The sequence below is a fragment of the Nuphar pumila genome, chromosome 8 (genome assembly GCF_984573655.1).
Source record: "Nuphar pumila chromosome 8, dmNupPumi1.hap1.1, whole genome shotgun sequence".
NCBI classification, from domain to species: Eukaryota; Viridiplantae; Streptophyta; class Magnoliopsida; order Nymphaeales; family Nymphaeaceae; genus Nuphar; species Nuphar pumila.
Genome location: NC_143256.1, coordinates 9,480,186 through 9,495,921, shown reverse-complemented (window position 1 = coordinate 9,495,921; position 15,736 = coordinate 9,480,186).

Genomic DNA, 15,736 nt, shown 5'->3' with positions numbered 1-15,736 from the left:
TAGAAAAGAAGAAAATTCATATTAAGTTAATAATAAAGTGCAGATTATGGCAGATGACGAGGCATCATCTAGCACAGCATACATCAGAAGTAATCGAGAAACAGATGATGCAAGCAGCATGGACTAGATGCAAGGCCCAATATGCTGCTTGCCCAATCACGAAAGGTCCGAACCCGGCCAATTCAATTTTGCAGCAAAAAAATAGATCCAATTTAACCCTGGAATTAATAGATTTGGCCAGCATTGTCTTACCTCTAAACAATCTATTCTTCCATTTATCTGAAAACCTTACTTCATAGGACCAACTATAAGCTGTCTGATATTTGTTTAACCTCAATTCTTATATTCGGCCATGCGAGCTTCATTAATGCTTGAAACTATTGGCCGAACTAAAGTAAATGCTCAGCTAAACAGATCCCTATATTCTGCAAATGATCGTGAATCTTTATTCTACCTGCAAGTAGTACTCGAGCAAAGAAAGATGCACTAGGAAAAGGCCCTTTGCACTAGATTGTTCTCTTATTTAGCCAACTCATACTTTGCTTTGTGCACGACAAATTATATAGGATGATACTGAAAATTGACCGTGTTTGGAGAAAGCTCATTTTACTTGGCTAGATGAATCATCGATGATCATACCCTCTTTAAAAATTCCAAAAGCTTTAGTGATTGCCTTCCATACTTGTGAACCCATTTTACAAGTGGGATCAGTGACCATTGGGTGGGTGGCTCATCTAATCTTATATTTTGACCTCAAAATCTTTGCCCAAGGCGAGACCTTCGTTGCAAGTCTCCACCACCAACGACACAACAGGGCTTTATTTAGTATGTTGAGCCTTCGAATACCCAACCCACCCTATCCACCAGGCAAGTAACATGATTCCAATTGACCAAGGGAAAGTAACATGATTCCAGTTGACTAAGGACTTTGATGATTCGGATCCATTCCATAGGAAGGATCTGAATATTTTATTTATTCTATTTTCCATGTTTTTTGGCAAATGAAATAAGGCAAGCTAATGTAACAGCATAATGTTTAGATTTGTGCCTTGTAAAAATGGCTCTCGTTGGCTTATATAAGTATAGGCCTTCCCAAGAATTGATTCTTGAAAGAACCTTGTCCTCAAGTCGAAGAACAGATTTGTTGCGATATTTTTAGGCCCAAATCATCCATTGGAAACATAGAAGCATTACAACCAAATTTTGTTTCAGCAAATGACGTCTCGGCTTGTTGCATTAAATGCTGTCAGCTTACACTTTTCCTTACTGACTTCTAGTCTAGGCACTAGGGATGGCAGTGGGGCGGGGGACAAGGTCTCCACCCCTGCCCCGCCTCAAGATTTTATCCTCCACCCCCGCCTCCATCCCCCGCGGGATGGATTTTATCCTCCACCCCCGCCTTCATCCCCGTTTCATGTCCTCCATTCCCGGTTCAAACGGGGATGAGGCGGGGCGGGGTGGGGATATTGCGGGGAAAAGTGGTCGGAGCGGGGACGGGGCAGGGCGGGGAAAAGTGCACGTCCATCCCCGCCTCCATCCCCGAACGGGGATGGATTTTAACCTTCGTCCCCACCTCCATCCCCGTTTCATACCCTTCATCCCCGTTCCAAACAGGACGAGGCGGGGCGGGGCCCCGCTGCCATCCCTACTAGGCACCACTTCAAATGCTTGAACAATAGTCCAAATTTTTGCCATTTGAGAAGGAACTGTCGTGCCAAATAACACATTGTCATCTGCATATTGTAATCGACAACACTCATCCAAGTTCTCAATGTTCAGCTGATCAGTAATGTTTGAATCCACAGTTATTTTGAAGACTGCATTGAAAGCTTCACCAACCACATTAAATAGAAGAGGTAATAGAGAAGAAATGCCCCCCTCTCGCCGTTTATGGAAACTGCAATTTCAGTTGTGGAGATCAATTCCATTATCCATTTTATATATTTTTCATTAAAAGGCATGCTCCTCTAAGAACAACCATCTGACAGAATCAAAGGCCTAAAAAACACCAAATTTTAAAATGAAGAAAGGGTTTTTAGAAGAACCCAATGAGTGCACTAATTCATTGGCAAGGAGAACACCATTGTGTAACATACGACCCTCAATCAATGCAGTTTGAAAGGGAGATATTAAACTTGGCAAATCCGATTTTAACCTATTTGCCAGAATTTTAGCAAGAACTTTATAGAGACATGTTAATCTCCTTAAGCAAAACCACATTATCATGAAATTCAGAGACCATTTGCAAAATTTCCAACTTGCAGTCTTCCCAAAAAAACTTGAAAAAGTGGGTAGGATATCCATCAGGACAAAGAGACTTAACTGATGGAAGAGACTAAGTCTTTAATTCTTCCAGTGAGAAGGTCTGCAATAGTTGACATCATCGACTCCCTTGCTGGGTCATCTGGTGGAAGGCATCTATTTGGTCTTGTATGCTTGCCAATTTGTCTTCCCAGATGTATATTTCACTGAATCTTGTTCCACCATTTTCTATGATCCACATGTTAATATGCCCACAAAGCCCCTTAAACTTGCTTGCCAATCTGAATGCTGCCCATCGCCCGTAGGCAAGCTTTGACCACCAACCGGAGACCTCCTCTTTAAAACCCGGGATGTCAAGCCACCAATCTTCGAGCCTAAAGAGCTGTTTTTACTTGAACTATCTTTTAAACTTTAAAATGATTGTGCCATGATCAGACGAAATTCTTGCTAAGTCATGATAAGGCTTGACAAAGTCCGGCGAGGCGAGAGCGCGATCTAACTTTCTTAGACATAGTGAACGGCAATTGTTGTACCATGAGAAAAACCGGCCACCCGCAGGGATATCTTATAGCCTCTATCTCATTATGAAGTCCAACTTGGTCCTGGGCATCCACCATTATACCTGTGCCAATGGTCGGTCATACAATTGCTACTCCTCTTTCTTATTCTTAAGCAAGCCCCCAAGAGGGCTTAGTTGAAGTTCTTTATTGAACGTGTAGATTTCACCTGGCGATTCCTCCTGTGACCTGATACAGTTGAAATTCTCAAGAATACACCAATGATTTGCGGCTTCTGGCCAAAGGCGCTTTTCCCTGCACCTGTTGCAGGTCGACGAGTTGAGATCAAAGGAGCGGCTAAGTGCCATAGCTAATCACATGACAGCATTGTATGAAGCTCACAGCTACAGAGTGCAGGCCCCAAATGAAATGCTGTTATGTGATTGGCTGTCTCGAATAGTCATGGCACTTAGCCACTCTCTGGATCCCTGCTCCTTGATGACAATGGCTGACCATTCTGCTTTCAAGCAAACCAAAATCCCTCCACCCTGCAAACCCCACAGAAGGTTTGAAAGAAAACTGACATCCCCTCCAAATTGCATTCAAAATAATCATGATCAACATATTTTTATACATTTTTGTTTTTTCTTTTCTTTTTCAAACTGCTTAAAGGATGGCTGAGTTAAGTCTTGATCATAAGAAAATGCAGGAGACGGCATCAAGAACATGTTTGCAATTGTTCAATTTCAACAATGTCAGTTTTATACGAGAGGGTGGTGTATGTCCCCCCCCCCCCGATGATTCACTGAATCCCACGTCTGTGTTCGGGGCTTTGAATGAGCACCACGTATACAAGCACATGGTGCTCGTATTCCCGTGTATGTTGACATAACTTTGCATCGGACTCCTCTGGTGTTGTTGTAAAGACTTAAGTACCCTTTTTTGTTATTCTTCTCATAAAGTGATGGTTTGAGAAAATGACAAAAATGTCTTTCATTCAAAAAAGAAAAAACAAACAGTTCAAAAAAGGACAAACATGTTCTCCATCCAGAAAGTCGATGATGATGTTGACTCTTCAAAGTCTTCTTCTTCTTTCTCCGTTCAAAAAAAGGACAAACATGTCCTCCATCCAGAAAGTCGAGGATGATGTTGACTCTTCAAAGTCTTCTTCTTCTTTCTCCGTTCAAAAAAAGGACAAACATGTCCTCCATCCAGAAAGTCGAGGATGATGTTGACTCTTCAAAGTCTTCTTCTTCTTTCTCCGTAAAACATTGTAAAACCCTCTCTCTCTCTCTCTAGAGAAGAAATCAATGGAGGCAAAGAGTTCTCCTTAGAGAAGGCCATGAACATCAACCCTCTCACTTTCTCTCCCTTCTCTCTCTACTTCTGTGTACATCCAACAGACGATCCTACATTGCTCCATCAAACACCGACTGACCTGCACACTGACTGTAGCATCGTTCAACTTGAAGAGTTGTGGAGTTTGATTCAGAGTTTTTGCCCTTACATGAGAAGGGTTTGGGGGCTCCTCCCAGCGTGGGTAGCATCGTTCAACTAGATTCGTTGTGGAGCCTGATTTAGAGTTTTTGCCCTTACAGGAGGGGGTTCCGGGGGCTCCCCCCCCCCCCCCCCCCCGGCGCGGATCCTACAGCGATTTGTAGTATTTTCGGGTCTCCAACGAGCCTCACAACGATTTATAGTGTTATCCGGCTTTTCAACAGCGATTTGTAGTGTCTTCCGCAAATTGTTATAGTGATTTATAGTGTTTTTGGATCTCACTATAACGATTTGTAGTGTCTTCCGCAAATCGTTATAGCGATTTATAGTGTTTTTGAATCTCACTATAGCGATTTGTAGTGTCTTTCGCAAATCGCTATAGCGATTTATAGTGTTTTTGAATCTCACTATAGCGATTTATAGTGTCTTCCGCAAATCGCTATAGTGATTTATAGTGTTATTCAGTAAGCAAATCACTGTAAATCGCTACCCGAATTAGGACCAACTTGTCAGGGCCATATCTCCCTAACCGGAGGTCATATTCCAAATCCGTAAAAAACGATGTCTTCGTTATTGAGTCTAGTTTATTCCTGTAAATTTTAAGCAATTTCTATTGTCATTTCATTCCCCATTTTAACTAAAAACCAGACCCTTATTATTTTGTGTTATTTGAGTTGCACAACACCATTCTCGCTTGACATCCACATCTTGATTCTGGCATGCTCCCTGTTGGATTTTCCATTGATTTCTTTCAACCTTGCTTGAAACAAACATATGTCTTTCTCACCACGACACCCTGTGCAGTTTTTGACCACGACACCCGGGACCCGTGCCGGGGGGAAGCCCCCGGACCCCCCTCCTGTAAGGGCAAAAACTATAAATCAGGCTCCACAACGAATCAAGTTGAACGATGTTACCTACGCTGAGAGGAGCCCCCAAACCCTTCTCCTGTAAGGGCAAAAACTCTGAATCAGGATCCACAACAAATCAAGTTGAACGATGCTATCCACGTTGGGAGGAGCCTCCAAACCCTCCTCCTATAAGGGTAAAAACTCTGAATCAGACTCCACAACTCATCAAGTTGAATGATGCTACCCACGCTGGGAGGAGCCCTCAGACCCCCCTTCTGTAAGGGTAAAAACTCTGAATCAGACTCCACAACTCTTCAAGTTGAATGATGCTACCCACGCTGGGAGGAGCCCTCAGACCCCCCTTTTCTGTAAGGGTAAAAACTTTGAATCAGACTCCACAACTCTTCAAGTTGAATGATGCTACCCACGTTGGGAGGAGCCTTCAGACCCCTCTTCTATAAGGGTAAAAACTCTGAATCAGGATCTATAACTCATTTAGTTGAATGATGCTACCCACGCTGGGATGAGCCCCCAAACCCTCCTCCTGTAAGGGTAAAAACTTCGAATCAGGCTCCACAACAGTCAATGTGCAGGTCAGCCGGTGCTTGATGGAGCAATGTAAGATCTTCTGTTGGATGTGCATAGAAGCAGAAATAGAAGGGAGAGAGAGAGTGAGAGGGTTGATGTTCATGGCCTCCTTCAAGGGAGATTTCTTTCTCAGATAATCCTGCAGTGCAGAGACTGGGTCTTAAATAATCATCTTCGGGGCACTTAAGTCTTTACACCACTTCTTTTCAAGAATCGACATTTTTTTTGGCACCAATGGAGGAGAGGGTACTTAAGTTTTTGCAATCGCATCAAACTCCAACGCTAATTAATGCTGACAAACATGGGGATACGAGACACACATGCTTACATACGTGGTGCTCTTTGGGACCCCCGAACATGAGATGTAGCTAACTGCCCTGTTCGGGGGGGGAACATATAACCTGCTTCGGTTTTATACACCTTAAAACTACCTTTGGCGCCCATAATGTAATTGGATGGAGTATTGTGAATCTGTGAAGGAAGGCTTCACAAAGTTGGCAAAAAGTAATCATGATTATTGTCCTGTCACTAGCATGTTGTCTGCAGTTAGGGGTGTCAACGGGTCAGGTTTGGTTTGGACCCAGGTGGAAACATACTTAGATCAGATTTTTTGGGTATCGTAGCAGGTCTAAACTTGGGTCTAATCAGGTCCATTATAAGAAAAAGCACACTCGGTCCCGATAAATACTACATGAACCAAACCCGGACTATACCCGATAAAACAATATTTTTTATCATTTTTATATTGAAAATTTGTGGGTCTTAATCAGAATTCAGGTCGGGTCCGGGTTTGGTATAAAATTTTACAAACTATACCTGGGTCCATGTATTAATCGAACCTTCGAGTCCGAACCCGAATCTTAATCAGGTCTTCTTATCTATCACCGTACCCGGATCCTATAGGGTTTGGTTCGGATCAGGTCTGGGTAAACCTGGCTATATGCAGTCTATCGATCAACAACTTTTTGGAGTATCACAGCGTACAAGCAGTCGGACTCTTGGATTACAAGGCTGGAATGATGCCGTTATTTTTTGCCGGGCCACCTGTGTTGTTGGAATGCCGTCAAATCTTGACCTACATTTTCAAGATCAGCATGGCAGCAGGAGGATAGATAAGATTATAGTGACCAGTTTAAAATGGGAAAACAATATCCAAAGTCTCATGAGAAATTGAAAGATTGTATCCCTTTCAGGCATTTTTATTGGTAAAAATGATGAATTAAAAAAAATCAAGAACCAAAAATTAAAAAAAAGGAAAAAAATAAGTCATTTCTTTTCAGAAATAGCTGATAAAATGATTACATTGGTATATTTTTAAAATATCATGATGTTTGGGGTGTTTAATATGGCAACCAAAATATCGTCCAAAATATCGTCTTTGTCGCGATATTTTCAAAATATCGTCTTTGTCGCCATGTGGAATCAGCGAACGTACAATTCTCATTTGCTCCATTTCTCAAATGTAGGCAAACGTGTGATGGTATCCCTCATGTGATTTGAAATCACAGTAGGAGTTATTTTACTTGTGATTAGAATTTACATTGTCCACCTTGAATCATATGATTTCTATTCACATGTAATTTCAAATCACTTGAGAATGTGATTCAAGCAAGCATTCCTTAAAAACACTTTTGGAAGAGAGAAAGATGCAGTAAAAGTGAAGCAAAATGCAAAATCCATAGGGATTTTTTGACCCTTCCAAATGAGAGAGACCTTTTCCCCAAGCGAGTAGCGAGTTTTTCTAAAAAGTACACTTTTTGATAGGAAACATTCCTACATGGAGGGTGGTGGAGGAATGTTTCCTATCAAGAGAAAATTTATTTTTACACTCCCCACCACCATCACCCTCTTCCTCTTTTCTATCATTTTTTCATATTTTCTCACTCTCTTTTTCTCATGCTAAACAAACAAGTGAAAAAACTTTTTTTTGAGAACTTCTCATATCAAAAACTCTCAGGCAAAACTTTTTTTTTCCTAGGAGAGTTTCTCTCTTCCAAACGTGCCCTAAAAGTTGTTATACAAGGAAGGCTTGCTAAATTGAAAGTTTACCTATCACTTAATGGAGCTCATTGCATAAAGCATATTTTGGCAATGCTTATCAAATTCATATAATCCAGATTACCCGTTTTAAAATTCAGGGTGTTTTTGGATTCAAAGAAGACAAGGTCAACTGAATGGTTTTAGGACCAACCTTTTCTTTTTCTTTTTTCTTCGATTCTTCTTCTTCATCGAAAAAATGACAAGGTTGGTCCGATAATCATTCAGTTAATTTTTTTAAAACAAGTGGTTAAAATTTTGATCAGTAGTTTAACAAAAGACCATGAGATGACATGAGTCGTCTTACAAAAAAAGGACAAAAATGTCATTTGATACTTTAAGCAGGCATTTGAAATACATTCAGATAAAGTAGGTGCTCAAATGGAATAATCCTATATTGAGTGGCTTTTTTTAAATTGCTGATAAGTTAGGCAGTTTTTTGTGAATTTCTCTAAAACTTTTTTTTTCAATCTTACCATCTAAGTTCCATGCTATGAGGAGACATTGATTTTCTTTATTAATAGGTTAGCTTCAAAAATCACCAATAAAAGTGATTTATTCCCTTTTTTTCAATGAGAGAGAGAGAGAGAGAGAGAGACCAATGTTGTCAGTATAGGTATCGGCCCTGAATGGTTGGGCCACCGATTCAGCTGTATCCCCGATACAGATACTCAGCTGAATGGTTCTGTATCGGCCAAAAAATAATAATAAAATAATATGTGTCAACCATAATGTGACACGTGTTAAAACCATCAAAATAGTATTAAAATAATATTATTTTTTCCTTTACGTACCTTAACATTAGCCCCTGTTTTTAGTTAATTAGAGCTTTAAAAAAATCTATGTATACATGTATCAAAATAAAATATAAAACTCAAGTAATGATTTAACCAACACATGCATTTTGTTTGAATTGCTGATTAACGAACGACAATTAGTAATGTGTACCTCCTCAGGTTGACATTTGTTTGTTCCCCAATTAATCATGATTGGTGAGGAGTGAGGACACATGGACCTGATCTCAACCTGAACCCAAACCCAAACCCAAACCCAAACCCAGACCTAAATGGGAGTTCAATTGGACTGTACGTGGACTGGCTGCTGACTCAAACCCGTTCAATTGGCAGCTGACCACTTGCAATTAAGAAAATCTTTTCTCTAAATTGTTAATTCCAAAACATGCAAATTTTATGCAACTGGCAGCATTGAAAAATGGAGATTGATATTTGAGTTCTATTTGTGACACCGTTAGGGCTGGTAAATGAGCTGAAGGATCAGCCTAAAGTGTTCAAGTTTGGCTCATTTTTATAGTGAGCCAAGCTGAGTTCAAGCTCATAAGCAGTCCAAGTTAAACTAGCGGAGTCCGAGCTGGAAAATATACATTGTTTTAGAGCTGAAAGAAATAGGATTAGAAAAAAAATGAATGTAAAATATATTTAAAATATATTTCTTAGTGCCTAAAGGGTTTACATGAGTCGAGCCGAGCTGGGTATCTATTATTGTTCATATTCAGCTTGCCAAGCCTATTTTACGAGCTCTTTACAAGCCAGACATGAGCCAAGCCATGAGCAGCACAGCTTGTTTCCCAGACCTAGTAACCCTCTCTCTCTCTCCTCAAAAAGTCTTTTGTATTAATTTGAGATATAGAGGAAGAATCTTAGGCATAGTTTGGATGACACCAAAATCGAGTTGAAAAGCTTAGTTTTGATATCAAAATTTGGTTTCAGGAGTGAAACCAAGTTATGGCTGTGTTTGAGTGACACTTAAAACCTGGTTTCACTAAAACAGGCTTTAGTCAAGCCTGGTTGAAACCCAGTTTAGGAAACCAGGTCAGGGTATTACTATTATTTTCAGTCCTCTGCATCCAGAGCGGAAGAAAGGTAATAAAGAACACTGAGATGAAATAATTACTTCAACCTTTGATAAATTTTTCCAATCGGCTTCTTTTCCCTGTGACTAAGAAAGGGCATAATACGAAAAGAAATTTATTTTAGGCGGCAATTGTTTGTTGCCCTTTCTTATGAAATATGCCCTCTTTTCTTTCATGAAGGGAGTGAAACAAATACCTACACGAGAGATATATGATGGACCCATATTGTCACGGGCTAATTTTTTCGGGCTTGTGACATATATAGTAAAAAAGTTTCTTTACTACCAAAATAGTTCCATACCTCCCCTCATGGGAAGCACTTTACTTCATCGGTGTTCTTTTGAAGACGAAGTGGCTTCTCTTGGGTTAGAAAAATGACCTTTTAGGGCCTTTTATTTTTTAAAGAATAGACTAACTAACATTATATTAAACGGAAATAATTATATTGTAAGACAAAAATGACACATTTTTAGAAATACCTCATAATTTTCGAAATTTGTTCCAACTTTTGTGAAATGATCCTTAAAGAGGTCCGCAAATGTGTGGTGATATTCACGTATAATATTTTTGAATGTCCTTGACTTTCACACTCTGATCGATCTCTACAAATAAGGTATTATCTTTGCATATATAGTATGACATTTGTGAGCTACCATGTGAATCTCCTTTAAGTAAATGATCTTCAAGGAGGTCCGCAAATATGTAGCGACATTCGAACCCCTGCAAAATGTAAAACCCTAATATATATCTATATATAAAACCCTACCAGACCTGACCCGTTGTCCAGGTCTAAAACCCTAATCTATTTAACCTCTCTTTCTCTCTATTTTCTGTTGCAATGCAGCTTCTTCTTCTTCTTCTTTTTTCTCCTCCGCCTTCTCCTTCTTTTTCTTCTCCTTCTTCTTCTTCCTCTTCTTCCTTGTATTTTTCTTTCTTCTTTGTTCTTTTGTGTTCCTTCTACCTGTGCTTGATAGACAGGGGGGGTGATGCAGATGTCCATCTATTTGATTTATTCCTACTGTCGGACCCTACATTGTTCACATACCATACTTCTCAGTTGAAAAAATATTTGCCTAATCTTCGATATACTTCATGACAAATGCGTAGGGTGAGTGATCTATCATGTAGCCTCGGCTCCTTCAAGGGAACGGTTACTGACCTTTGAAGCTTATTGTCAAGAGCGCACCAATGCTAGAGTCTCTAAGAATCCTCCTTCGTCCGATAAAAATGGTGCAGTGGGGTGCCATTTTCCTCAAGCTCGTTTGCTTACAGAGGATGTATCCTTAGCATAAGGACACGACGATGAACGATACAGTTGTTTTGGTGCTCTCTTCTGTAAAAATCTGAGTCTCTAAAAGATAAATATGCGTTCGATGGAATTGTCCTCTCATTGATAATACAACTAAATACTAATATTTTTTCTATATGAATGTGGTTGTAAATCATGTGGATTTGTAGTTACGAAGTTACGGTGAGAACGATATGTCTTTGTTTATATTTGCGAACGAAATCGATTTGTATTTAAGAATTTAACTCATTTTGTATCATTGTAGTAAAACCCAAAATCCTTAAACCCTCAACCCCAATAGCCCGTAAAAGCGATTAGGAAATTGCGTTGACATAGACATTACCCGTAAAAGCAAATCACATTAGCATGTAGCCTTCATACGTTATTGTGTAAATCGCGATGGCACTTATGGTTCACTTAGACAAAGCTCATTGTCTTAAAGACAAACCTCATTGCAAATCGTGGTCGCCGTTTATGAATGTTTGTGCAAATCATTTCAGCCTTGTATAAATGCTTGTTCGATATTAATTTACGAAGGCTGATCATTACAACTATTTGTTCAGTGACATTTGTGTGCTACACTGATTAAAATAGCTTTATACACTTATAGAAAGTCACGTTAAAAAAATAACACGTTTCTACTTTACACAACGCTAATCGCTTTTACGATTTTCAATTACGAAAGCCGAACATAACAACGAGTTGCTTTTACTATATAACAGTCTAACTTATTTATCATGTTTAGTGAAATTGAAATTTCATTTATTTCAACCTAGAGATATTTACATAATTTGTATGCATAGCCTTACAAATTTTTTTATACAAAATTTGGTTGTAGAGTACATAGAATTTGTTAGAAGTTGATATTGATACCCCAATTGCGATGAAGCAGGTTATATGTTTAATTCATGAACACGTCGTTTATGAAGGAATCGTCGGTTTGTCAGTTTCTTGTTCACGAAGCAAAGAGAACCCACACCATCCAGAACTTGTGTGATGTGTCATTCATATATAAAGGAAACATCATTTCACTGACTACCAGTTTTCAAAAAGCACAAGCCAATAAATTGTATTCTGCATTAATTAAATTAAAAAATGTCATTTCATCTACCATTTACAAAACTAATCAACATGATAGGACGTAGCAGTCAAATCACGATAGCACATCTCGTGTGGATTTGACATTCAAATTAACTTGTTTTGGTCTTTTATATGTCATTATGTAAATCGTGATAGGAAAATCCTTAACTTGGACAAAGCTCATCAAAACAAATCGCGATAGAACAAATCGTTCCAGCAACATCGATTTGCAACTGTGACAGGATATATCGTTCACATAGACAAAGCCCATCACCATAAACACTAAACCCCAATACCTAAACCCAAAACCCAAAACCCAAAAACCTAAAATACAAAGCTCATCAAATCGCGATATTATGTATCGCTATCATTTGCAACGACAACGATTGATATATCGTTGTCGCAGTCGCTTCTTAAAACCTAAAACCCTATACCCTAAACACTAAATGTTGAACCCTAATCCTAAACCATAATCCCAAAAGCCTAGACACTAAACCCTAAATCCTAAACCCTACAATCAAAACCCTAAACCCTAAACTCTACTATCTAAACCCTAACACTGAACCCTACTACTGAAACCATAAATACATACTATCTAAACCCAAAACCCTAAATCCTAAACCCTAAACCTAAACCATACTACCTATACCCTAAACCATACACGCTACTACCTAAACCCAAAATCATAAACCATAAACCAAAAACCCTATTACCTAAACCCTAAACCCTGCTACCTAAACCATAAACCCTACTATCCAAACCCAAAGCCCAAAACCCTAAATCCTAAACCATAAACCATAAACCTTAACCATACTACCTATACCCTAAACCATAAACCCTACTACCTAAACCCAAAACCATAAACCATAAACCATAAACTATAAACCATAAACCATAAACCATAAACCATAAACCATAAACCCTATTACCTAAACCCTAAACACTAAACCTTGTTACCTAAACCCTAAACCCAAAACCTAAACCCTAAACACTAAACCTTGTTACCTAAACCCTAAACCCAAAACCTAAACCCTATTATCCAAACCCTAATTCATAAAACCTAAACACTAAACCCAAAACCCTAAACCGCTTATGAAAGTTTTTGCATGAGTACACATCTCTTATCACTTATAGGATTTTCATTTACGAAGGGTGAACATTACAAGCCTTTGTTGACCACGTACATCGCAAATCTATTTTGCGATTTTCATTCACAAAGGGTGAGCAATACAACGATTTCTGAATAACACACATCACTTATCGCTTATAGGATTTTCATTTACGAAGGGCGAACATTACAAGCCTTTGTTGACCGCATACATCGCAAATCTATTTTGCGATTTTCATTTACAAAGGGTGAGCATTACAATGATTTCTGAACAACACACATCACATATCGCTTATAGGATTTTCATTTACAAAGGGTGAACATTACAAGCCTTTGTTGACTGCATACATCGCAAATCTATTTTGCGATTTTCATTTACGGAAGGTGAGCATTACAACAATTTCTGAACAACACACATCACTTATCACTTATAGGATTTTCATTTACGAAGGACGAACATTACAAGCCTTTGTTGACCGCATACATCGCAAATCTATTTTGCGATTTTCATTCACGGAGGGTGAGCATTACAATGATCTTTGAACAACACACACATCTCTTATCACTTATAGGATTTTCATTTACGAAGGGCGAACATTACAATCCTTTGTTGACCGCATACATCGCAAATCTATTTAGAGATTTTCATTCAATGAGGGTGAGCATTACAACGATTTATGGACAACACATAACTGTAATCGCTTATAGGATTTTCATTAACGACGGCCAAACATTAGAAGCATTATTCACCGCATACATCGCTAATCCCTTTTACGGTTTTTATTTACGTAGGATAAGCATTACAATGATTTATGAACAATACACATCTCTAATCACATGTTTAGTAAAATTGAAATTTTATTTCAACCTAGAGAGATTTACATAATTTGTATATAGTCTTACAAAATTTGTATACAAAATTTGGTATACACAGTCTACAAAATCTGTTAAAAATCTCTTTATATCATATTAATCCTGGGGGGATCGCATCGTTCGTTTTCTTGTAAGTACTCTTGCTAGCTGATTATTTTTCTCTTCCGCATTTAGAAACTTAATCAATTTTTTGCATAGTTTGGTGTAGAATCCCGGTATATCATTCTGCAAAAAAAATGTAATGTGAAACCAATATATAAATTGAGTCCCCAATAACAGAGGATAAAAACAGCATACAACGTCGAAACCAGGTTCTCGTCCATTGTATATTGCTTCAATATACTTTATTACAAATATGCCACAATCGACTCCATTACTTTGTAAAGGAGCATGGTCAGCACAAAGCAAGATCCACTCGCCAATGTCAACACCCAAAACATCTTTTAGAAATCCCGCTTGTGGTTAATGCAGAATATAGTAAAATTTGGGCCATTATAAAAGATATGATATACCTATAGACAAAAACTTACCAAATGCATAATGTCACGTTGTACACCAGTGTGAAAGTCTAATGAGTTGTAGCACCATAGTTGTTTTTCTCGTAAATCCATCATGTATAAGATCCAATGGTCAGTAGTTTGCCAAAGTATAGGAATCAATATCTACGAATCGGTACAATATATTAGAAATCAATAGACAAATCGTGTTAGGAATGTTAGGCCTAAACCTTGGACAAGAGGTTTGTTCACTTACCTTTTCACTTGTCCAAAAGTCTCCACAGTGATCATCATTACCCCAATATAGTAGTGCATCTTAAAATCCAACGATGTATGGCTTTCGGCGGACGTAAGTCTGTTGAACGAAAGAGTGATAATAGTAAGGTTAAACCACGAAGCAACAAGAGTAAATCATAAAAGAAAATAAACCAATAAGAGTACAAATATATCATGAAATAAGGGGTGACGATGTGTCTAGTATTGTTTGTTGTGTTGCTTTGAATATAATTGACGAAATTGAATATAGTCTGTTTGCAACAAATATGAACTTGTTAACATACATACCCATGGCATACGTAAATATATAACTGATAGTGGTTTCATACGTACAAAATTACTGATAGTGTTCCCTTCTACAAATTCATCTTGCATCCGATTGATGTTCTCTTGGAGCTCTTTATAGCGTTGTCGCCCACCTTTTTTTGTGAATGATCCACTGACATGAGCATAATATTCAGTATTCAACATTGAAATTGCTTTCTACAGTACACAACATAAATCAAATATATGCCATAAAAGAGGCAAATGTTGCTGAAACTAGTCATGAGGTTTAGAAAATATACGCCTGAATCGCCATTGCTGGTCGTGTAGTTGTGGTCGTCTCCTTCGTCGCCATCACTGGCCGGCTAGCTATCATTGTCTTCTTCGGTGCCGTCGCTAGACGTGTAGTTGTCATCATCTCCTTCATTGATATTGATACCCTCTTTATGATGAAGCAGGTTATATGTTCGTTTCACGAACACGTCGTTTTAAAGGAAAGCTAATCGACAACATGCCGAACTTGTTTGATGTGTCATTCATATATAAAGGAAATGTCATTTCACCTACCACCCATTTTCAAAAACCATGCACAAATTAATTGCATTACGCTTTAATTAAATAAAAAAACATTGTTTCAACGGCCTATTATAAAACTAGTCAACGTGATATGACGTATCAGTCTAAACATCGTGTTAATTGGTTTATTGTTTTCTTTTCTGCCATTTATGAATCAGTCATTGTGTAAATC